This window comes from Mirounga angustirostris, unplaced genomic scaffold (assembly GCF_029215605.1).
Source record: "Mirounga angustirostris isolate CCGP_5_RB_7025 unplaced genomic scaffold, mMirAng1.0.hap1 SCAF_11, whole genome shotgun sequence".
Taxonomy (NCBI): domain Eukaryota; kingdom Metazoa; phylum Chordata; class Mammalia; order Carnivora; family Phocidae; genus Mirounga; species Mirounga angustirostris.
Genome location: NW_026991719.1, coordinates 28893284 through 28919898, shown reverse-complemented (window position 1 = coordinate 28919898; position 26615 = coordinate 28893284). Strand labels below are relative to the sequence as shown.

General features: G+C 35.7%; 1 long non-coding RNA gene across 1 annotated transcript in view; it reads left to right on the top strand.

Moving 5' to 3' along the window:
• The window catches only part of LOC135362010 (uncharacterized), a 160646-nt gene extending 155269 nt beyond the window's left edge, over nucleotides 1-5377 (top strand). The window contains exon 3 of the long non-coding RNA XR_010406310.1: nucleotides 5323-5377. This is a non-coding gene — a long non-coding RNA (uncharacterized LOC135362010). The remainder of the gene's footprint in view (nucleotides 1-5322) is intronic.
• The last annotated feature ends 21238 nt before the right edge of the window (nucleotides 5378-26615 follow it).

The window sequence follows — 26615 nt, the reverse complement described above, 5'->3', positions numbered from 1 at the left end:
TAAAAAAAAAAATAGCATCAATGTATGAATTAATGAATAAAAGAAGAAATGAATGATCGAACTAAGAAAGAAACAGGGTTGGTTGTGATAATTGAGCTACCTACCAGATTATCAAAACAGGCTGTGGAACTACTTTAATAAAAACAGTATGGTGTTTGTGTTTGGAATAGAATCAAGAATGTAGAAACAGAGGGAGGAGTGGGTGTGTATGTCTTTGTGTTAAATAATACATATGGCATGGTATTAAAGGACAGTGTTATTTCATAGTGTCAGGACAATTGCCTACATGTCTGACTATAATACACATTTTGGCTGTTTAACACAGATGCCTTTTTTCTTCAGGAGTACTTATTTAACATGATTAAGAATATAAAAAAGCCCTTGGGTTTTCATTTTGCATATATACTTGGTTATGGAGAAATACTTGTTATGCGATTTCTTACTTTAAAATAAGTTTGTAAAAATGATCAAGTTTCAAATATTGTAACTTTTTTATGAGCCATTATAGTTTTGCTGCCATGACAGGTTTTTGACTTGTTCATCACACCACTCCCCTCCTCCTGAATTCATTGGATTTCTTTTCTCGCTAAAGATTAGAAGAAGAAAGCCTGTTTGATAGCATCCCTAATAACTTACATTTTCTTTTTTTTTTTTTTTAAGATTTTATTTATTTATTTGAGAGAGAGAGTGAGAGAGAGCACATGAGAGGGGGGACGGTCAGAGAGAGAAGCAGACTCCCCGCTGAGCAGGGAGCCCAATGCGGGACTCGATCCAGGGACTCCAGGATCATGACCTGAGCCGAAGGCAGTCGCTTAACCAACTGAGCCACCCAGGCGCCCATAACTTACATTTTCTTATTCACACTCTATCCATTGTGGAATCCATTCCAGTTGTTGTTTTGAATAAATTAGTCTTAGAGCCATTTGACTGCCCATTTAATTGCAGTTATTACTTCTTATAAGGAGGCCATGAAGTTTATTGTAGACGTCACTCTCTGAAAGTAGCTAGTTAAGAGGCAAAACAACAATCAAAAAATGATGAAAATAGCTTTGTGTGACCATTCTTAAGATAATTTTGGATTGAGATAGATTGGAACCCTAGTTAAAGGAATGGAGAGATCTATAGTTCTTTCTGATACGGTATGAAAATGGCATAAACCACTAACATTGGGGAGCAACCAGGTTCAGATTGCTGTTTGGTTGAATTGTACAGATCAACCTGGAAGTGAACTCAGTTGAGGTGCTGTACATCAGAAAAAAATCCTTGTGGAGGCTTAATCCGTGATTCTACATCATAATGTTAGTTGAGAACTTTTTTCAAATAAAGGAAGTCTTCCCTTCACATTATAAATACTGTCAGACTCTTCGTGAGATAATGTAACTTTTATCAGTAGATCAACAAGTCTGTGGCTTTCTTGGTTTCATGTATCTGTTGACTGCGATGCAGGATTTTATTTCTGTTAATCACTTTCTAAGCCTGCTATAGAGATGTCACCTTGGAGTTTCTTTTACCACTTGACTACAGAGTGAATTCTTCTGTTAATTTAATCCTATGTTCTTCCTGTTTCTTGCTTTTCATCCTCTAATTGCTCAGTGTAGCCACAGGCAACATCTTTGGAGGGGACACCCGAGACATAACTTGCTTCAGTTTTTGAATTTCTGGAAATGCTCTCTGTCCTTGCATTTGGTAGGTAAATTATATGTATCTAAAATCCAGTTTCAGTCATTGACACAAGAGCTTTGGAAGCGACTATGCAGTAATGCTGGTTATAAGTCTGAATGTAGTCCAGTTCTTATTCCTTTGTCAGCAATCTGTATCTCTGTAGGTTTTGTGTCTTTGGCAGTTTTTAAAATTTTGTCTTTGGCATTCTCCAAATTCAACATGCTGTCTTGAGATTCTGATTTCAATTTTATTTTGGCTAAATACCCAGATGTGGAATTGCTGGACCATATGATAGTTCTGTTTTTAATTTCTTGAGGAATCTCCTCACCGTTTTCAGTGAATTGGCTATACCAATTTATATTCCTATTAACACTGTACAAGGGGGCACCTCGGTGGCTCAGTTGGTTGGGTGACTGCCTTCAGCTTAGGTCATGATCCTGGAGTCCCGGGATTGAGTCCCGCATCGGGCTCCCTGTTCAGCGGGGAGTCTGCTTCTCCCTCTCCTGCTCCCCCCTCTCGTGCTCATTCTCTCTCTCTCTCAAATAAATAAATAAAATCTTTAAAAAAAAAAAAACACTGTACAAGAGTACATTGGAAAACAGTATGGAGGTTCTTCAACAAATTAAATCTAGAACTACATGATTCAGCAGTCTTACTTCTGGGTATATACCCCAAAGAATTGACATGAAGCTCTCAAAGAGATATGTGAACCCCCATCTTTATTACAGTATTATCCACTTTGGCCAAGATCTGCAAATAACCCAAATGTCCATTGGCAGATTACGGGGTAAAGAAAATGTGGTATGTTACATTTAATGGAATATTATTTCACCTTTAAAAAGTAGGAAATCAGGACATTTGTGACAACCTAGATGAACCTGGAGGACATTATCTAAGTGAAATAAGCCAGTCATAGAAGGACAAATAGTGTAGGAGTCCACTTTTATGAGGTGTCTAGAATAGTTAAAGTTATAGAAGCAGAAAATGGAGTGGTGGTGACCAGGGGCAGGGAAGAGGGGGAAATAGGGAATTGTTGCTCAATGAGTATAAAGTTTCACTTAAACAAAATGAACACATGTTAGAGATTTACTGTACAACGTAGTACCTATAACTAACAATATGGTATTATATACTTTGAAACTTGACCTTATGTTAAGTGTTCTTACTAAAACACACACACACACACACACACACACATGCACAAAAGAACACACGGAAATTTTTGGAGCTGTTGGATATGGTTAGAACCTTGTTTGAGCTGATGGTATCCCAAGTACATACATATGTCCAATCTCAAGATGTATACATTAGATGTGCAAAATTATACCTTAATAAAGCTTAGAAAGTAATTTTTTAAATGATAGCAATGAAAATTCTTATACGAAAAGGAATAATGGAAAATTGTTTTGACTTTCACTTGTGGGACATCATGCTACTTTTTTCAACTAAAAATGAGACGTAGCTTTTGACTTCCCGCACACAACTCCAACCTAATACAATTGAACTTCCATATGAAAGACAAAAAGGGTTCAAGCAAATATGATGTGTTCTGTGAGGCAAAACTATAAGCTTTGACCATAATGTCTCATAAAAATTTAAGTAGGTGCACACTGTGTTATGTTAGTCTAAGGTGACATGTTTATATTGCATTGTGCAGTATCTGCATATGCTTTATGCTACAGTGTGGGTAATTTGTTTCTCTGAAGTATTACAGAGCTCTCAAATGAGATTGCATATTCCTAAAGGAGTGTATCTTCTCTCTTACTACCTTTAGCACAAATTATAGTGACAAACTCATGGTAGCTACTTTTATATCCTGGTTGAGGATGTGAATTTTTGTAGGTGGGTGGGCTTTACTGTGTTCTATAATAAGAGAATGCCTTCCACATTTTTGCCAGTACCTTAAAAATGGGAACTGTTGTTTCAAAGCAAGTCAAGTAAAAACAAAGCAAACCAAACAAACAAAAAAATTCATTCATTCCACTGTTAAAGAAAAAAAAAAAAATCCTAAAGCATTAACCTCATCTTGGGTATGAATGATGGAACATTTAATGTAGACTTGAGGAAAAATCATCAAACAAGATTATTAAGACATGCTGGGGCCAACACTCCACAGAGATGTGGGGCGTATAGATGAAATCTAGAGGGCCCAGGCCTGGCACTTAAGGAATTATAGTATATTCCATAAAAAGATAGAAGCATGTATAATCATAACAGATTATGTTGTAGGGAAGAAGGAACTATAGAAATTCAAGAGATATCCTGAAATTGATAGAATATAGCAGTTTCCTTGTATTGATACTAATGTAATCAACATCACTGGTCAGTAAATGATGCTTAGTAATTATTGTAAATTAGACCAAATCTTTTCAACCAGCATGTCACAACACAGAAAACTATGAACGGGTGATTGGCATGATAAAATATGTTCATCCCCTCAGCCCTTAAGACTGCCAAGTGGTTGGGCCAGCTGGGAGTGACCTTTTTCTTGGTGCTTGGAAAGGTACCTGAGCAGGGTAGAGAGTCCAAGGAAATGTGCCAGGGCTACTCAGTTGTCGAAAAAATTATGCAGCATACACTCTTACGGTTTTACCCTGGAGGAAGTAAGCATGGCCAAGAATGTGCTATACCATCTGGATGCCTACCTCATTAGGAGTTACAGAGCATTGCTCTACCCATTGTTGACAAAGAAACATAGCTTATAAGACATTAGTTGTGAGACTCTGGAACTCTTATAGATTCATAGTCCTTGGTTCAAATAGCACCTCTACTACATATTGTGGTAGTATTGATATTTTCTGGCCTAGTGGGTTGAAAACCAAATGTGATAATTTGTGAATTGCTGGGCAACCCTTATGAAGTCACATTACTTGTGTCTTTCATGTTGACATCACATTATCAATGAGAAATAGAAGATCATTGTCTATTGTAATAGTTAGTTAAAAGTAACAACAAAGTAGAAAAAATTGCTTAAAAAGAGGCAGTAAAATTGTCCTTAAATTAGCAGCTGTGTTTTGCATCTTTATTATATAGTTTTATATGATAAACTTCTACTTGCCAATAAATTTAATCATTTTTATTGTTAAGAATTTCACCAATTTAAAAATATGTAAGAGATACCACATCTTTACAAATATTTATAGCTCCCATCAAATAGAAAGAAATGCTTGTTTTTCTAAAATCAGAAGATTATTACCTGATTTAGATAGTGCTAACTCCCATTCTTGCTTTGGTAAATAAATACAAATATGTGTTATATTTTATTTAACCTTTCCTAACATAATGTATCCCCAAATATTGATTATTTTTTAAAAACCTGAATGTTATGTAAATGGATAAAAGGAAACCTGATTGCTTTTCAGGAAACCGGAGAATTGGTCACACTTTCTACTTTTTGAAAGTTGATCCCTGTTTTCCTTAAACATTGGTAATATGTTGAAAATGAGGATTAGTACAAAACAATATACCTCTTCTACCAAGAAATCAACTTCTTAAATAAAAGTGGTTCTAATAGTAAATTTAACAAAATTTACAAAAACACATTATTCAAAATCTGACTTGTTTCCAAATGATTCCCCTAGTATGTGGAGTAGAAATTTTACACATGTAGGTAACTATACATTCTTTTTTTTTTTTTAATTTTATTTATTTATTTGAGAGAAAGAATGAGAGAGAGCATGAGAGGGAAGAGGGTCAGAGGGAGAAGCAGACTCCCCGCTGAGCAGGGAGCCCGATGCGGGACTCGATCCAGGGAATCCAGGATCATGACCTGAGCCGAAGGCAGTCGCTTAACCAACTGAGCCACCCAGGCGCCCGGTAACTATACATTCTTAAAACTCATTCTGAATATGCTCCCATTTATATGACATCCAGCTTTTCACTTAGGAGAATAGTAATAACAGTGAGGATGGTAGGTAATTTACTACAACATTTACATTTATTCCCTACACTGAAAACTTCATCTTTGTTGCCTTACTTGATCTTCACAACTGCTTCTTTTTTTTTAAAAAAAAAAGATTTTATTTATTCATTTGTCAGATAGCACAAGCAGGGGGAGCAGCAGGCAGAGGGAGAAGCAGATTCCCCACTAAGCAGGGAGCCCGATGCGGGCCTTGATCCCAGGACTCTGGGATGATGACCTGAGCTGAAGGCAGACGCTTAACCAACTGAGCCACCCAGGCGTCCCTCACAAGTACCTCTTGAGGGAAGTTACTGCTATTTTCCAAGTTTATGGATTAGGAAACTGAATGGTAGAAAGATGAAGTAATCAAGCTAACAAAGCTAGCAAGAGCTAGAGCTAAAGTATGAGCTTATATGTGCTATTGACCACTAGGGCATATTGCTTTTAAATACTCCTTCTAAAAAAACAAACCTCTAAAACAAACAAACAAACAAACAAACTTGAGAACCAGAGAGGGAACTAGAAAAGCTAATTAAAGTAACCATGGATGTGGAGGGCCTGACATGTGAGTATAAGTACTTTAATAAAGAACTTGGCATTCTGGAAGCCAATAGCTGAAATCTAACATATGCTGAACTTGTCTAAAATTACTGAGACTAGGAATGAATTTATCTGGTCCACCTGATGCCAAAACTAAGATGATTCTTCAGCTTGAAAGCATGACCAAAATACTCCCTAACCTAGTTATATGCTGCAACACAGTTTTACATCCTTGGTGAGTAGATGAGAAAAACATTTCAAGTGTTATGTCCTTCAAGTGCAAGCATGTCTTTTCCAAATGTTCTGCTGTGCTGTTGTGTTAAATAAAAAAGAAGATAAATATCACTCTTTGTGTTTGTGATAGGTATAGTGTTTGAATGTGTAGGATGTATTAATACATTACAAGTAAGCATCGGTCAAATTGGCATTGTATTATTGTAGGGAATGCCACATTAGATAAATGTTGTTAAGTGTTTATTATGAGTAATACAATTGATGTAAAAGACTGGACTTTTCTTAATCAAAGATAGTGCAAGTTTTTATTCTCAATGTAGTCTTTTACATCCTTATTTTAAAAAGAAAAGAAAGCTAGTCTTAAGGTGATGGTCACTTAATAGTTCATACACAGAGGATGAGGGTTTTAGTTTTTTTAGTCATGAAGAACTTGAATATCAGTTGATGTTTAAGAACTTAATAGCATAAAAATGCAGCTCCCATTCCCTTGGTAGCACTCCCTTTTCATCCTTTGTTTCAAGCATTTCTTTACATAGACCTATTTAAAACATTTGGGATTCATTCATAGTCGATGTACATGTGTAACATTTCTATTAATGGCAATCAAGACAGGAATATTCTCTCTTGTCAAATCCACAGAGAAAACCTCAATTGCTCTGACAGCCTAAGAGACCAGCTGGAAATTTTATATTTGCTGGAAATGGTAATAGAAAAGCAAATAAAAGGGGAAAAGCCTAATTTCCCTTCCCTTGAAACAAATCGACTGAATTTTTAGCCTTTCTGATGAAACTTAGAGGTAGATTTTTCTCTATTTCCAAGCTAATGCTTTCCTTCTTTTAATAACAAAAAATATTTTAATGAAAGTTCTGTTTTTTTTGTAGAAATTATTCTGCACCTCCCCAGTTTTCTTTAGAGGTAGCTAGTATCCAAGTAATAATAGTTTTCCATCAGCCGCTGCTCTTTCTCATAAGATTGACACCAAGTCCCTACTTTCATCAAGTTTCCAACCTATTGGAAAAGAGAATATTTATATGCAAACAGCTACCACACAGGGAGGAGTATGAAGAGTGCCAACAGATTGGGTATAGGCACAATAACAAACCAAGTGTTAAAATGAAACCAAATTTCAGAAGTAAAGAGAAACCACTGATTTTCCTAATTTCAGCATATTCTCCTTTTTATTTTTTTCCATTTTTTAAAATTTAAGTTCAGTTAATTAACATAATGTATTATTGGTTTCAGAGGTAGAAGTCCATGATACCCAGTGCTCATTAGATCAAGTGCCCTCCTTAATGTCCATCACCCAGTTACCCCATCCCTCCACCTCCCTCGCCTTCAGCAACCCTCAGTTTGTTTCCTTTGATTAAGAGTCTCTTATGGTTTGTCTTCCTCTCTGGTTTCATCTTGTTTTATTTTTCCCTCTCTTCCCCTATGAGCCTCTGTTTTGTTTCTTAAATTCCACATATCAGTGAGATCATATGATAATTGTCTTTCTCTGATCGACTTAAGTTCGCTTAGCTTAATACCCTCCAGTTCCATCCACATCGTCATTGCAGATGGCAAGATTTCATTTTTTTGGATGACAATATTCTCCTTTTTAAAATGGCAGCAGATGACAGATGGGAACACTTGATTTCTAAAATCCTTGGCTTCACCATTCTTTCATGCTACCTGTATCACTAGAAAGACGTATCTGGTGGTAGCCAATTCCAGCATCTTTTGACAACACTGATTCCTATAAATGACAAATGCTGAGTGTGGTAAAAAGAGTAGCATTGATGAGGACATCTTGCTGTCTCCATTCTCATGCTTCCTGAGCTTACTCCACTTTTTTTTTCCAGATATGAAACATGTGCACTAGTATCATTTTTAGACTTAAATTTTTTTCTTAGAAAATGTCTTACAGTTGTAAAAATGTCTCACGTAACCTTTTAAGTTTTCCTTATCCACTAATGCTTTGGCACCCATGACTTCTTTTAAATGGGGAACTCCTGAGAAGTTCCCTTCCAACGAACACCTCTCAATCACAGTTATTACTTATGGTAGAATTTTGTTATTCCTTTATGTCACATTTCTTGTACCACCATAGTGAATTATATCTCCATTACTAATTTGTTTGTTGCATGAAAACAGGATTATGCTTAAATGTCATCACACCCACTGTATAGCAGATTGCTTAGAACATAAGGCTTAATCAGTAAACATTTGTTGAATGAAATGAATATTTCCAGGATGTTATAATTGAGGTCTACTCTTAAGGAAATGTTTGTTTCATTTTTAAAAGTGCTTCACCCAGTATGTTAAGCAAAGAGGGAAATAGTATGATGAATCGGTCATACCCACGGGAAACTTACACATGAATTTAAATCGCTATAGAAGGTGTTGCAGACCTATGGAAATCTGTTTTAATTTTGCTAGTAAAATGATGTAATAACAAGTTATCATCCTGAATGATTTTCTTAACAATTACAAATTATTAGTGGGATTATAGGGGGCATTTTCCTCCTAAGCCACACCTTTCTCATGCTTTTAGCCCTTCCTCAAAGCACTGTGAACTCGAACTTTTATTCTTCCCAGAGTTTTCATATCCCTGAAACTATGTAATGCTTTCTCACAACATGAGGCCGGGTACCTAATTGGCACTTAATAAATAGTTAAATGTCTCCCACAAGTAACAGATGCTGCCAACAAGATCTTGGCAAGCCCCAGATTCTGTCAGTTTATGGTTGAAATCCCTGACGGAAGCCCAAAGTGCTGATTATTTGTGTTGTTGACTAAAAAGAGAGCAACGTGCTTTAGGCCCTAGTCATGCATGTGGCAGAACAGGCCTTCTGTTTGCGATGTGAGGTATCTGTCACATAGTTCTGCTCAGACGTAGACCTGCTCTATTTCCCTGTGGAGGTGAGCTGTAGGGGATCCTGGGGGGAAGTAATTACCTGATTGATGAATCACCAAAAAACGTCAGTTAGGCCCTAGGCACAGCTGAATATGGTCCAGGTACTTTCAGAACTCAGCATTCTGAAGAAGTGTAGGATACGTTTGCTGTTGGGGGTTTGGTTTAGCGGTAAGAGTGCCTTCTGCTCGGTGTCACTCCTTTAGGAATGGCCGAGTAAGAAGTTTTTCTCCATCTGATTCTTATGTAAGGTGTTGTAGTACCTATACACTAGGTGACTTAGAAACAACAAATTTATTTCTCATAGTTCGGTAGGCTGGGAAACGTTAAGATCAAAGTGCCATCAAATTCGATGTCTGGCGAGGACCTGATTCCTGGCTCAAAGAGGGGCTGCCATCTCATTGTGTCCTCATATGGAGGAAGGGGCAGGGGAGCTCTTTGGGTTCTCTTTTACAAAGGCATTAATCCCATTCACTAGGGCTCCACCGTCCACCGTCATGATCTCGTTATCTCCCAAAGGCCCCACCTCCAAACACCATAACATTGAAGATTAGGTTTCAGTCTTTGGATTGTGGGTGGACCCATTCATTCTGTAGCATAAGGGCATGTACCAGCTTTGTCCCTCTGTATTTATCAGTTCACTTTTCTCATCAAAGCATGTGGAATTTGATCATCTATATATTCTACTGGTCACCTGCCGTAAGCATTTGTATACAAAAGTCCGTAAGTCTCCTTCCCACCATTTTACTTGTAGTTGGAATGTGTCAAACAACTGTTCTGAGACCAGACCCCTCTTGTTTTCCCTTCCATATTGCAGCGCATCCATGAGGTATGATTTTCAGAGTGGTTTAGATCACTGTTGAGACTCATTTCCCTTTAATTAGTTCAAATTCAGTTTAAATTTGATAGCCTTAATAATATTTAAATTCTACAGTTTAGTTTACCTATGTGTAATATTGCAGATAAGCTACATATGACTTCTTACAAGTTTTGGAGAAAATTGATCTTAACAGCTATTGAGGTTTTATTCTAGTCCCTTCTGAGAGTTGTATGTTTCATTGTTCTTCTTAAAATCAAGCCTACTTTTCAGTTATGTTGGTTCCATAGTCCCTTTTTCAAATTATAGGGATTATTACAAAAATCCTTAAAGAACAGAAAACTATGAAACTGTTAACAGTTTTTATCCCTGGGACTTATGGATAGGGACAAGAGGAATAAGAGGGAATAAGAGGATGGGGGAACTTTATATAATTTACATTTTACTGTTTGAAATTTTACAGTGGGTATATATAAACTTCTGAAATTAAAAATCATAGTAACAATATTGAAAATGTTCATTAACTCATCACCTCATTCATTTGTTCCTTCATTCACCTAATACCTATTTAATAAGTTCTTCGTCTCTTGAATGAAAGGAAAAATAAAACATAATCACTGTTTTTCAAGTATTTAACAGTCCAGAGAGCAAACGTACAGACATAACGATAATTGAGTACTGTGTCATAAAATCCGAGAATCGTTACACTATAGTGTTTAATAATGTGGGCTGTGTTATTATATAGATTTGAATCCCGACTTTATTATTTACTGGCTGTATATCTGGAATATTATTTAAACCTCTATGTGACCCATTGACACCATCTGTAAAATAGAAACAATTAAAGCACCTTCCTTACGGTTTTGAAGAAATTAAACGGATTAATATAATGGTGTTATATTATTATTAATATAATGACAGATAGTAAATAATAATTATTGGGGGGGGGTGCCTTGGTGACTCAGTCGGTTAAGCATCTGACTCTTGGTTTTAGCTCAGGTCATGATCTCAGAGTCTTGGGATCAAGCCCTGTGTTGGGCTCCTCGCTCAGGGGGGAGTCTGTTGGAGGTTCTCTCTCTCCCTCTCCCCCCGCCCCTCCCCCCCACTCACACATTCTCTCTCTAAAATAAATAAATAAATATTTTTAAAAAATTATTGTTAGGTATTTACCCTGGAAGTATAAACATAGGTCATCTGAATCTTTTTTTTTTTTTTTTTAGTACAGAGGGAACTAGGGAAGACTCCCTTAGAGATAAGTAAATTTAAATGGTAAAGACTGTTTAGGAACTTTCTAGGTTAAGAAACATTAATGTTCTGCTGGACTTGTGAACGAGAATCCAGGCTACTAAAAAGTTTCATTGGATTTGCTCAGTGTTTTAAGTTTCTAAATATTATCTTCAAATATTTATCATATTTCACATAAAAATCAGATCTTGATAAGTCAGAACTATTAAACCTGTACCCAGATGGCAGCAGTTGGTAGGAGCAATAGGACAGCTGCATAACGTCCTAGATGGGGTCTTCGCTCTCCATTTTCACCAGCACACCTGTGGCCTTCTGACACTGGGGACTCAGATAAAACACGCTTGGGCTATTGTTTTTCTTTCATGTCGCCTCCTCTATACACACCCTGAAGCATTTTAGTTGTTGACCCGTGATGAAAGGGATCCTACAGGGAATAGTCGAAGTAGATGATAAAGAGCAAAGCCAAGGTCAAAATAATAAAGGGTCTACTCTTTATGATTGGAGAAATTGATATTGTATCCTGAAAGCTTCAGGGAGCCACTGATGCTTATAACAAGGGGAATTAAATGATGAGAGGAGTTCTTTGGAAAGACCATACTGGCATCACGTGGGGAGATAAAATTTTAAATGCTGAGTTTGAAAGGCCCACGAGATATATAGAAGCTAAGGTCTTTATGTGAGTCCTGTGGCCTAGACATGACAACTTCAATAGCTGAAACCCTAGAATTGATGATGTTACCAAGATGGGGAAGGGGAGTGGCTTGGGATTGAAAAGACAAAAGTATCCACAGTACTCAGAGTAGGATATAGAGAATCTAGGGAACACAAAGAGAAGCACTTTAAGGCTGAAAAACACATTCTGGTTTTGCTTTAGCAAAAATATATGGTTTATATACAAGAGAATTCACCCATTGTATTTTATTTTTACCTTTTAAGTTTCTATTTTAATTCCAGTTAACATACAGTGGTACATGAGTTTCAGGTTACAGTATAGTGATTCAATGCCTCCATACATTGCCTGGTGCTTGTCATGACAAGTGTACTCCTTAATCCCCAATACCTTTCACTCATCTCCCTACCCGCTTCCCCTCTGGTAACCATCAGTTTGTTCTCTAGAGTTCAGAGTCTGTTTCTTGGTTTGTCTCTTTTATTTTTTCCCTTTGCTTGTTTGTTTTCTTAAATTCCACATATGAGTCAAATCTTACGGCATTTGTCTTTCTCTAATTTAAGAGTTCATCCATTTTAAGTGTTCAGTTGATGAATTTTAGTAATTGTATGTAGACTACAACCACTACCACAATTCAAATATAGAATATTTTCATCACACTAAAATTTTTCCTTCTGTCCTTTGATTACATCCACCAACTGCTGGCCCCAGGCAACCATTTATCCTTTTCTTGTCAGTGTAGATTTTCTAGAAATTCCTTTGAATGCCATCATATAATATGTAGTGTTTTGTGTTTGATTTCCTTCACTAAATTATCCAGTACTTGTCTGTGTTACTATGTTACGCCTTTCCATCACCGTGTAGTATTCCATAGTGTACATGTACCACAGTCCTATTCATCAGATGGTGGAGATTTGGGTTGTTTCCAGTTTGGGGCTTTTTGATTAATGGATGGATACTATATGGACATACGTTTTTATTTCTCTTAGTAAAAAAATCAGTAGAATTTCTGGGTCTCTGGTGTTTCAGTTACTTGATACACCACTGCCTTACTGCTTTTGAAAGTGGTTGACCACTTTGCAATCTCACCACTCATGTATGAGATTTCCTCTTGCTCCACACCCTCCATAGCACTTGTTATCTATAGTTCTATCGTTAGCTGTACATTGAAAATATGTGGTGTTAACATATCAATGACAATTTTTACTTCCATGGTGACCAGAGAGTATGAGTGTCTTTCCAAGTGCTGATTGTCCACCTGCATACATTTTTGGCTAAGTGTTTAAAACATTTGTCCATTTCAAAAATTGCATTGTCTGTCATCTTATTGATTTGTGTGGCAGCATTGCATTACTTGGATAAACTGTGTTTGGACATGATGTATTATCTTTACATATTGTTGGATTTAATTTGCTAGATTTTTAAGAGCTGCTTTGCATCTTCATTTGTTAGGACTATCTATTTATGTTTTTTCATGGGATATCTTTATTTTTGTTGCCAGGAAATGTTGGCTTGGTAAAATTAGTTGGGGCATTTTTCTTTCTCCTAGATTACCATAAGGAGTTCAGCAGGGGTATTTTTTTCTCCATACGTGTCTGTTGGAAATCACCTGTCACTTCTTCCAAAAGCGTTTTTTTGATGTTATTTGGTTGGATTTTATGGAGCATTTTAAATTGCAGTGTCAATACTCTACATAAGGATAATTAAATTTTCTTTGTTTTTTGGGGGATCATTTGGTCATTATATATTTCAAAGAATTGTTCATTTCATTCAGGTTATGAAATTGCAGGCACAATGTTATTCATTATGTTCTCTCTCTGTTTTAAAGATTATATGGGGGGGCAGAGGGAGTGGGAGAAGCAGACTCCCCGCTGAGCAGGGAGCTCGCTGGGGCAGATCCCAGGACCCTGGGATCATGACCTGAGCCAAAAGACCGATGCTTAACCAGGTAAGCCACCCAGGTGCCCCTCATTATGTTCTCTTATTACCTGTTTAATGTATGTAAGATCTGCAGTGATGTACTGTCTTTAATTCCTGATGTTGTTTTTTTTTCTGTTTTATCTTTCTTTGTTCTTTCTAGGTATAAGTTTATATGTATCTTTTTAAAGAACCAGCTTTAGGGCTTTATTTTTTCTGTTTTTCTTTTTTGAATGTATTGATTTCTGCTCTTAGCTTTATTAAAACGTTCCTTCTACTTAAGTTGAGTTTAGTTTCTGTGCTTTTCCTGATTTGTTTTGTTGGAAACTCAGATAATTGATTTTGATTTCCCTTCTTTTCTAACATGGTATTTAAGGTATAAATTTCCCTCAGCATTGCTTAAGCTGTATCTCCTAAATTTTATCTGTTTTATTATCAGTTAGTTCAACATATTTTCTAATTTCCTTTTTGATTTTTCCCTGACCAGTCTATTATTTAGAAATTCATGTTTTGGGGCACCTGGGTGGCTCAGCCAGTTAAGCATCCAACTCTTGATTTCAGCTCTGGTCATCATCTCAGGGTTATAAGGTCGAGCCCTGTGTCTAGCTCTGCACTGGGTGCAGAGCCTGCTTGGGATTCTCTCTTCCTCTGCTCCTTCCCCACCCTGGCATGTGCTCTCTCTCTCTCTCTTTTTTTTCTCTCTCTCTAAAAAAAAAAAGAAATATATGATTTGATTTCCAAATATGGGGGATTTTCTAGTTACTAATACTGATCTTTAATTATCTTGTGGCTAGAGAACACACTCTGGATGATCTCATTCTTTAAAATATAGTAATATAGGGCGCCTGGGTGGCTCAGTCGTTAAGCATCTGCTTTGGCTCAGGTCATGATCCCGGGGTCCTGGGATCGAGTCCCACATCAGGCTCCCTGCTTGGCAGGAAGCCTGCTTCTCCCTCTCCCACTCCCCCTGCTTGTGTTCCTGCTCTCACTATCTCTCTCTCTGTCAAATAAATAAATAAAAATCTTTATAAAAAAATAAAATATAGTAATATATTGGAAATTGATTTATGGCTCACCATATTGTCTGTCACAGTAATGTACTATGTGGGTATGTAAAAAACTTGTATTCTAATGTGTTTGACTCCGATAAATACAAATCAAATCAAGTGGGTAAATTTTTTTAGTTTTCTGTGTCTGTTGAATATTTGTACAGTTCTTTTAAAATTTTTTAAATTTATTTCTGACAAAAATGTTTGTATTTAAGGTGTGCAACATTATGTTTTGCTATATGTATACATTTTAAAATGATTACCCCAAACTAATGAACATAGCTATCATCTTCCAAAGTTACCTGTTCATTTTTTGTGGTAAGACACTTGAGATCTACTCTCATAGCACAATTTAAGTATGCAGAATATTATTATTTATAATCACTATGCTATACATTGAGATTCCAGAATGTTCATCTTCTAACTGAAGTTTTTATCCTTTCGTCAATATCTCCCCTTTTCCCTGATTGTCTAGTCTCTAGTAACCACTATTCTACTGTTACTATGAGTTTGATAGATGTATTTTTTAGAGCCCACATGTAAGTGAAATCGTACAATATTTGTCTTAATGTGTCTGGTTTATTTCACTTGATATAGTTGTATCAGCTGCCAAAGGAGGGATGTTAAAGTCTCCAATTCTGATTTTGGAATTTTTGATCCATTCCTTTAATGATATCAGTTTTACTTCATGGATGCACGATTATGTTTTCTTTATAATTGACACTATCATTATGAAGTATCCCTCATTATCTCTGGTAGTGTTTTGTATCTTGATATCTATTTTATCTGTTATTAATATGACCACTTAAGACTTTTTATACTTACTGTCTTTATGGTACATCATTTCCATTCATTTACTGTCTACCTATTTTATTTAAAGTGTGTATGTTGCGGACACAAGTTAGGTCTCTCTCTTTTTTTTTATCCTTTCTTAAAATCTCCACCATTTTGTTGTAGCCTGTTAACATTAAATGCAAATATATCGTTTGGCATCTACCATTTTATTGTTTGTTTCTTCTATAATACCTTTTGTTTGCTTGCTTTCCATTATTCCTTTCATCCTCCCTCATTTTTTAAGATTATTTGAAATATTTTATTTTTTATTTTTTAAAGATTTATTTATTTATTTGAGAGAGAGAGAAAGCAAGAGAAGTGGGGGAGGGAGGGAGAGAGAATCCCAAGCCGACTCCCCACTGAGCTCAGAGCCCAATGAGGGCTTGATCTCATGACCCCAACATGACCTGAGTGGAAACCAAGAGTCCGTCACTTAAGTGACTGAGCCACCCTGACACCCCTATTTGAAATATTTTTAGAATTTTAATTTTCCTACTGGATTTTTAACCATATGTCTTTGCATTTTCTAATAGTTATTCTGAGAACTAAAATAAATGTTACTTTTTACTTTTCAATAACAGTAAATATAAATAGTTTAGCACTTCACATAAATTGTAGAATTTTTGAAACCCAATAGGTCCATATATCCCTCAAATTTTATGCCAGAGTTGACAATGATCAATACTTCAACTGTTTATTTTGTAAATAAAGTTTTATTAGAACAGAACCATAACTCTCCACTTAAATATTATCTGTGGCTGTTTTTGTGCTACAACGGCAGAGTTGACTAGTTGCAAAAGAGCTTTTATGGCCTATAAAACCTAACGTATTTACTCTCAGACCCTTTATGCTTATTACATGTGTGATATTTCTGTAACGGAAACCCCATAAAATGATGACATAATGTTTGCTTTAATCAGTTATATGTATGATATTTAAATTAAGAGGAAAAATAATGTAAATATTCGTTTGCATAACCCCAGATATTTATGATTTCAAATGTATTCTTTATTGCTTTCAGAGCATCTGAGTTTCCATCTGGTATTACTCCTTTTCATCCTGTGGAACTTTATTTAGCATTCCTTATAATATATGACTGTTGGCAACGAATTTTCATATTTATTCCTTTCCTTACTTATTTGGCTAATCTGATGGTGTCTTTATTTTGCTGTGACTGGTAAAGATTATTTTATAGAACATTCTTTATATAGAATTTTGGGTGGACAGTTTTATTTGTTTTAGCACTTGAGTAGTGCTATTCCCCTCTCTTCTACTCTCTGTAATGTCTGGTGAAAGAGTAAGTTGTTAGTTGAATTGTTGCCCTGTAGGTAATAGGTTTTCTCCTCTTGCATTCAAGTTTTGCTCTTTTCTCTAGCTGTCAACAGTTTGATTTGTGTACTTTTACATATTCTGTTTATAATTTTTTTTTTAACTTTAAGCAAATGTGGGAAATTTTTGGAAATTCTTTCATTTTTCTTTCTTTTTTTTTTTTTTTTTAAAGATTTGTTTGTCAGAGAGAGAGAGAGCACAAGCAGGGGGAGTGGCAGGGCAGAGGGAGAAGCAGGCTCCCTGCTGAGCAAAGAGCCTGATGTGGGACTTGATCCCAGGACCCTGGGATCATGACCCAAGCCGAAGGCAGACACTTAACTGACTAAGCCACCCAGGTGTCCCTGGACATTATTTCTTTAGATTTTTCTGTCTTATTTTTTCATTCCTCTTCTGGGATTCTGTTTTTTTTTTCTTTTTCAATTTTTTATTTAAATTCCAGTTAACATATAGTGTAATATTAGTTTTAGGTACACAATAGAGTGATTCAGCACTTCCATATAACACCCAGTGCTCATCATAACAAGTGCCCTCCTTAATTCCCGTCACCTAATTAACCCATCTCCTGCCCACCTCCCCTCTGGTAACCATCAGTTTGTTCTCTCTAGTTCAGTCTGTTTCTTGGTTTGCCTCCCTCTCTCTTTTTTCCCCTTTGTTTGTTTGTTTCGTAAATTCCACATGAGTGAAATCATATGGTATTTGTCTTTTTCTGGCTTATTGTGCCTAGCATTATACTCTCTAGTTCCATCCGTGTTGTTGCAAATGGCACGATTTCATTCTTTTTGATGGCTGAATAAAATTCCATTGTATATGTATGCCACACCTTCTTTATCCATTCATCAGTCAGTGGACACTGGGCTACATCCATAATTTGCCTATTGTAGATAATGCTGCTATAAAGATCACGGTGCATGTATCCCTTCAAATTAGTATTTCTGTATTCTTTGTGTAGCTAACTAGCAGTGCAACTGCTGGATCATAGGGTAGTTTTATTTTTAACTTTTTGAGCAACCTTCATTCTGTTTTCCAGAGTGGCTGCCCGACTTTGCATTCCCACCAACAGTGCAAGAGCGTTCCCCTTTCTCCACATCCTCGCCAACACCTGTTGTTTCTTGTGTTGTTGATTTTAACCATTCTGACAGGTATGAGATGATATCTCATTGTAGTTTTTATTTGTATTTCCCTCCCTGATGATGAGTCATGTTGAGCATCTTTTCATGTGTCTATTGGCCATATATATGTCTTCTTTGGAAAAACGTCTATTCATGTCTTCTGCCCATTTTTAATTGGATTATTATTTTGGGGGGTGTTGAGATGTATAAGTTCTTTATAGATTTTGGGTATTAATCCTTTATCGGATATGTCATTTGCAGTAGGTTGCATTTTAGTTTTGTTGATTGTTTCCTTCCCTGTGCAGAAGCTTTTTATTTTGGTATAGTCCCAATAGTTTATTTTTGTTTTTGTTTCCCTTGACTCAGGAAACATATCTAGAAAGAAGTTGCTAATGGCCAATGTCAAAGAGGTTACTGTCTGTGTTCTCCTCTAGGATTTTTATGATTTTCTGTCTCACATTTAGGTCTTTCATCGATTTTGGATTTATTTGTTTTGTGTGTGTGGGTGTTTGGCATAAGAAAGTGGTTCAATTTCATTTTTTTGCATTTATCTGTCCAGTTTTCCCAGCACCATTTGTTGAAGAGATGTTCTTTTTCCCATTCTTTCCTGCTTTGTTGAAGATTAACTGACCATATAGTTGTGGGTGCATTTCTGGGTTTTCTATCCTGTTCCATTGATCTTATGTCTGTTTTTGTGCCAGTACCATACTGTTTTGATTACTACAGCTTTGTAATATAACTGGAAGTGCAGAATTGTGATCCCTGCAGCTTTGTCTTTCTTCTTCAAGGATGCTTTGGCTATTTGGGGTCTTTTGTGGGTCCATACACATTTTTAGGATTCTTTATTCCAGCTCTGTGAAAAATGCTGGTGGTATTTTGATAGGGATTGCATTAAATGTGTAGACTGCTTTGGGTAGTATGGGCATTTTAGCAATATTTGTTTTTCCAATCCATGAGCAAGGAATGTTTTTCCATTTCTTTGTGTCTTCTTCTATTTCTTTCATCAGTATTTTATAGTTTTCAGAATAAGGTCTGTTATCTCTTTGGTTAGGTTTTTCCTGGGAATCTTATCATTTTTGGTGCAATCGTAAATGGAATTGATTCCTTAATTTCTTTTTCTGCTGCTACATTATTAGTGTATATAAACACAATGGATTTCTGTATGTTGATTTTGTATCCTGCGACTTTACTGAATTTGTTCCATTTACATGTAGGGGAGATTGTTTCATATTACCTAACAGGTCTTTGAGGCTCTGCTCATTTATTTCCTATCTTACATCTTTTTTCTGCACAAATGGATAATTTTTATTGATTTTTTTTCAAGTTCACTTTATCTTTGTCATTTCCATTTGGCTGGCAAATCCATTGAGTAATTTATTTTTTATTTTTTATTTTTTTTATGTTCTGTGTGTCTATTTTAGTTTATTGTTTCTATTTTTCTGATGGCATTTGCCATCTTTGAATTCATGGTGAACATATTAGGCTTTCTTTAATTGGGGATTGTTAAAATAGCCACTTTAAAATCCTTTTTTTGCTGTTTTCAAAATCTGGGTCATTGCATAGTTTGTTTAATTTGACTTCTCTTTGTTCCATTTCCCTGGTTTCCTACTTTTGCTTAACTTTGAATTGTATCCAGGACACACAGATACTAAGTGTTAAGGGTTTTGGATTCTTACACTTTTGTCAAGTGTGATGGTTCTTTACTTTTAACAAGCAAAGTGCTTTTGGAGTGGCAGCTTTGGCCTTACTTCAGATCTTCTCCATTTAGGTGAGCTGCTTTTGCTCTTTTCTGTGCATGTGTATGTCAAAGGTCAGGCAGAAATGTGGGTAGAGAGAATTAGGACTTTCCCTTTTGAGATTCCCTCACCATATTCTTCAACAACTGTTTCCCTATCTTCAGTTCTTTGGCTCACCAGAAATGCTGCAGTTTTTCTAATACCTTGTTATTTCATCTCCTGAATAGTTGTACCAGACTTGAGGCTAAAATTCATAAAAGTGAACTTTCACCTCATACGCCCCTCTCCGTTGAGCTTGTTACTCACCACTAAATTCTGACAGCTTCTGTTCACCTTCCACTGCCTGTATGTGTGTACTTTGAGTATAAGGTCCAGTTTTTTATTTGTTTTCTGCAAAGGAGCTATGCTGGTAAGGTCTTGCAGTGTCATTACTACTGAGATCCTCAAGTTTCAATACACTGGTTTTTGAAAGTTATAGTAGTTTCAAAGATTATATTTCTACAATGATTTTTGTGACAGTTTCTATTCTCCTTGTAATTTCAATTGACTTCTTACGTAAGATTGTTCTATCATTAATAAATTACAAGAATGTGTTTTTTATTTTCTCCTTTCTTGTAGTGTTTTCTTGCAACTTCACTATTTTCTATAATAAAAAATGTTTACAGAACTTAAAGCTTACATATGTCATGTTGAATATGTATTGCAAAAATAAATTATGCAGATATTGTGTGACTATTTAAATTTACATCAAGTCTTAAATAAGGGTTATAATCAGAAAAATGTAAAGTATGGAATTTTTTCCTTTAGGCTTGATTTGTCATGTCTTTTCTGTATCCTGTCAGTTGAAAATCATGTTTGATTTTAGGTAAGTGTTTTAATTTTTTTTTGTTTTAAGATTTTATTTATTTATTTGAGACAGAATGAGAGAGAGAGAGAGCTCACGAGACGGGGGAGGGTCAGAGGGAGAAGCAGGCTCCCTGCCGAGTAGGGAGCCCGATGTGGGACTCGATCCCGGGACTCCAGGATCATGACCTGAGCCGAAGGCAGTCGCTTATAGGTAAGTGTTTTAAATAAATATTTATGGCACCCTGACTTAACATATGTCTTATGGTAAGTTCTTTCAATAATAGATAGAATCTTGAGTAATAGAGGCCACAAGAATATCTGTGTTGGGAGGCTCAGCATCTTTTATTTTTTTAAAGATTTTATTTATTTATTTGAGAGAGACAGAGAGCACATGAGAGGGGGGAGGGTCAGAGGGAGAAGCAGGCTCCCCGCCGAGCAGGGAGCCCGATGCGGGACTCGATCCCGGGACTCCAGGATCATGACCTGAGCCGAAGGCAGTCACTTAACCAACTGAGCCACCCAGGCGCCCCAGCTCAGCATCTTTTAAACACACTTATATTTTTCCTTCAAATGTGTTAGGAACTGATAAACATTTTCCTGCACAAACATCTCTTTTACTTATTTTTAGTACTTATAAAAAGCTAGTGGATCATTAAAGTAATCCCCTGAGTGAGTTTAGTTATTTCAGAAACAGAAAAGGAACATCGGTGCAGCAGAGATTTATTTTTAACACTCTGACTTCAAGGTCAGAATCAATTTTTCTTTTGTACATAATGGTGATAGGAAGGTGACGGCTAGGAATCAAAATCTGTAAGCTTTTATCTTATTATAGTTTATGATATATGAGCATAAGAGAAAAGAAACTGTGTGCAGGGATAGAATTGATTTCAATCTAAAGAAAAAGTGCTGGTTAGGGTATCATATAGGAAATAAAACATTGTGATTATTCTTTCAGTTTCTTCATCTGGACAGTTGATTAATATCTGTATCAAAGGGTTTTGTACAATTTTCAAATTTTAAAAAGTCATAATGGTCAGTTAATTTTTGAATACCTGTAACTATGAACTTTTGATCATGAGATATTCAGATGGTTAAACTTCATAATAACAGTTTGTAATTTCATCTCTGACTGTTGCAAATTTATATAACTTGAAATCTAATCCCATAATAACATTTAAAATGGAAAGTTATTTGGGGAAATCCGGAGGAGCACATACCCTCAGATAAAAAGAAATTATTTGAGGAAGGACAGAGAAATGTGCAGATGCCTAGAGTATTGCTTTACAGGAAATAGGCTATTGTGTTTAATTTCCTTGTTTATTTTATTAATCACACACTGAATAATTTGAGGCCTTGGAAAATTTAACACTTATGAAGGGTATCATTATATTTAATTTATAGGAAGTTATAGACATTGTCACGAATCAGCTGAGGGTTAGCTCAACCAGAAATTCATTTCCTTACCTAGATTTAGAGATGAAATTTTAGAGTCCAGAAGAACTTCAAAGTTCCTTGAGGAAAGCCCTGTATTTTACAAATCTATGGAGAAAAGAAATGAACTACTTAAATTTACTTGGCTACTTAATTGGGAGCAAGTTACTATAATTCAGGTGTTTTGAATTCTTTGATATTGTACATTCAATTATGTTACACTATCTAGACATGTGGGGATTATACAATTTAAAAAACAATCAATTCTTCCGTTTCTCCCTGTGCCCACAACACACATACTATCATGCCCCACTCAGTTACATTTTGTCGCATTTATAGATTTTATCCATATAAAGATTAAGTTGTGTGACTGATGCTTTTAAAATTTTAACAGATTTATTGTGGTAAAACTAGTATAAAGTGAATTGTACGTATTTAAATATTGCACTTTGGTAAGTTTTAACAAGTGTGTGTGTGTATGCATATGTATCTGTGAAACCACCATCACAATCAAGATTATAAAATCTCTTAACATTTTTTTTAAGTTTTTAATCCTTCCATCTACTTCTTCATTTCATCCCCATCCCCAAGCAGCCACTGATCTGTTCTCTGTCAATTTGCATCTGCATTTTCTAGAATTTTTATGAATGGAATCATACAGTATGGGCCCTTTTAATTATCTGGGTTCTTTTACTATAATTATATTGAGGTCCACCAATATTGTTGCCTGTATAAGCAGTTCATTGCTTTTTATGGCAACTTCATAATATAGATACACCAAAATTATCTTATCCATTCTCCTGTTGATGGCCACATTAAGATTTTGGGTTGTTTTTGGTTTTTATTGTTTAATGTGTTTGCTCTTAAAGATAAAGCTGCTATCAATATTTGTATTCAAGTGTGTCTACACATAGGAGTTTACTACTCTTAGGTGGGTAACTAGGAGCAGAATGGATGGTCATATGGTAGATGTATGTGCTTGGAACTTCTGAAAGTGATTGTACCATTCTGAGTTCACACTAGCAGTATATAAGAGTTCCAGTGATTCCACATTCTTGATAATACTTAATATAGGCAGGTTTTTTTTGTTTCTGTTTTAGCTATTCAAAAAGGTATATCATGGCATCTCATTATGTTTTTAATTTGCATTGTAGACCATATTTGCATGTGCTAATTTGCCATCCATATGTGTTTTCAGAGATGAAATTTTTATTACATAGGTTTTTCTCTATTTTCCTATTATATATGACATTAATTTGCACTCTGTTTTAACCTTATTATTTCCATTCTTTTGCAGACTTTGAATTTAATTTGCTCTTTTGTTTGTTTCTTAAGATAAAAACTGAGAATGTTGTTTGGCACATGGCTTCCTTGGTAACATAGGCATTTTATGCTAAATAAAAATGCCCTCTACATCTGGGTGGCTCAGTGGGTTGGGCATTCAGTTCTTGGTTTCGACTCAGGTCATGACCTCAGGGTCATGATGGAGACCAGCATCTGGCTCCAGGCTGGGTGTGGAGCCTGCTTAAGATTCTCTCTCTCTCTCTGTCTGCCTCTCTTCTGCTCATTGTCACTTGCTTGCTCTCTCTCTCTCTCTAAAAAATGCCCTCTATTCATTTCCTTCATTGTATCCCACATATATTGATGTTTAGTTTTGATTTTCATACAGTTAAAAATAAATTTAATCTTTCTGATTTCTTATTTGATGCATAGGTTATTTAAACATAATATTTGGGTTTTTTTCAAGATAGTTTTCTATAATTGACTTCTAATTGAATTTAATTGTGGTCAGAAAAGATACTTGGTATGATTTTAATCCTTGCAAATTTGATAATAGCTTTTATGGCTCAGAATAGGTTCTAGTTCAGTGTGCCTTCTGTGTTCACTTAAAAACAATTTATATCATCTTGTTATGAAAAATAAGATAAAAACAGAGAGGGAGGCAAACCATAGGAGACTTAACTATAGAGAACAAACTGAGAGTTGCTGGAGGAGAGGAGGGTGGGGGATACACTAACTGGATGATGGGCATTAAGGAGGGCCCTTGTAATGAGCACTGGGTGTTGTATGCAAGTGATGAATCACTACATTCTATCCATGAAACTAGTAATACAATATATGTTAACTAACTTGAACCTAAAAAAAAAAAAAAAAAAAAAAAGAATGTTCTAACATCACTTAAATTAATGTGGTTATTGTGTTCATCAAGACTTTATTTTTGGGGGGACACCTGGGTGACTCGGTTAAGTGTCTGCCTTCAGCTCAGGTCTTATCTCAGGGTCCTGGGATCAAGTCCCACATTGGGCTCCCTGCTGAGCAGGGAGTCTGCTTCTCCCTCTCCCTCTTCCCCTCCCCCCCAACTTGTGCTTGCACACTCCCTCTCACTCCCAAATAAATAAATAAAATCTTTTTTGAAAAAGACTATTTTTTTTGAGTGTGGTTGACACACAATGTTACATTAGTTTCAGGTGCACAACTTAGTGATTTAATACTTTTATACATTATGCTGTGCTCACCACAACTATAGCTACAATTTGTTCCATTACATTCTTATGATATCATTGACTCTATTCCTTGTCCTCTGCTTTTTATTCCTGTGACTTACTCCATAACTGGAAGCCTGTATCTCCCTCTCCCCTTCACTCATTTCCCAACCCACACTTCCTTCCTTCCTTCCTTCCCCATTGGCAACCATCAGATTGTTTTCTGTGTTTATAGTTCTGATTCTGCTTTTTTCATTTGTTCATTTTTTTTTTTTTAGATTCCATTTATGAGTGGAATCATAGGGTATTCGTCTTTCTCAGTCTGACTTATTTCACTTAGCATAATACCCTTTAGGTCCATCTGTGTTATTGCAAAAGGCAGGATCTCATCCTTTTTATGGCTGTGTAATATTTCATTATGTAAAAATATACCACATTTTTCTTAATTCGTCTGTTGGACAGGTTCCTTCCATGTTTTGGCTATTGTAAATAATGCTGCAATAAACATCAGGGTGCATATATCTTTCTGAATTAATGTTTTGTTTTTTCTGGTTAAATACCCAATAGTAGAATTATTGGATCAAATGGTATTTCTATTTTTAATTTTTTGAAGAACCACTATACTGTTTTTCACACTGGTTGTGCCAATTTACATTCCCACCAACAGTACATGAGGGTTCCATTTTCTCCACATCCTCACCAACACTTGTTGTTCCTTGTGTTTTTTACTTTGGCCATTCTAACAGGTGTAAGGTGATATCTCATTGCAGTTTTTAGATGAGGAAAAGAAATAAGAGGCATCCGTATTGGTAAAAAAGAAGTTAAATTGTCACTATTTGCAGACAGCATGATAATTATACATAGAAAATCCGAAAGATTCCACCAAAAAAGTGGTAGAATTAATAAACAAATTCACTAAAATGGCAGGATACAAAATAAATACCCAGAAATTTGTAGCATTTTTATACACTAACAATGAAGTCACAGAAAGAGAAATTTAAAATTTAAAAAAACCACCATATTCAGTTGCACCAAAAATAATAAAATACCATCAAGACTTCATAACATTTATGATTTTCTATTTGTCCTATAACATATACAGAGAGGAGCATTGAAATTTCTGTTTATAATTGTGGATTTTTTCATTGTAAGTTGCATAAATATAAGGATTATTAGGTCTTCTTGTTGAATTGGCCCATATATCATTGAGAAATGGCCCCTTTTATCCTTAGTAACACTTTTTAAAAATGTTATTTATGTATTTTAGAGAAAGAGAGTGTGGGTGGGGAGAGGGGCAAAAGGGGGAAAGAATCCCAAGCAGCTTCAGCGCTGAGCACAGAGCCCCACTCAGGGCTTGATCTCAGGACTCTGACATCATGACCTGAGCCAAAACCAAGAGTCGGTCACTCAACCCACTGAGCCACCCAGGTGCCCCTATCCTTAGTAACATTTTTTACTATGAAATTTATTCTGTTTGGCATTAATATAAGTGCTCCAGCTTTCTATGATTAGCGTTAGCATGTTAGCATATTAAGCGTTAGCAGGTTACTTTTAACCTGTTTGTGTTTTTATATTTGAAATTGATTTCTTTTTGCAGAATATAATTAGGTTCTGTATTTTATCCAATTTGACAGTCTCTTTTCATTGGGTCGTTTATACCATTTATATTTAATGATTGATAGGATTGGGTTAAATTTATCATGTGGGACTTTCTACTTCATTTGTTATTTTTTTCTTTTTCCACGTTTTCTACTTTAGTATTGATTATTTGATCATTTTTATCATTTAATTCACTTTGTTTTCTATTAACTATAATTGTTTCTTGTGTCATTTCATGGTTTATGGTTTATGATACATGGTTTATAGCAGACCTCTTTATGGGTTATAGTGCACACCTTTAAATTATAATAGTTACTTTCAAG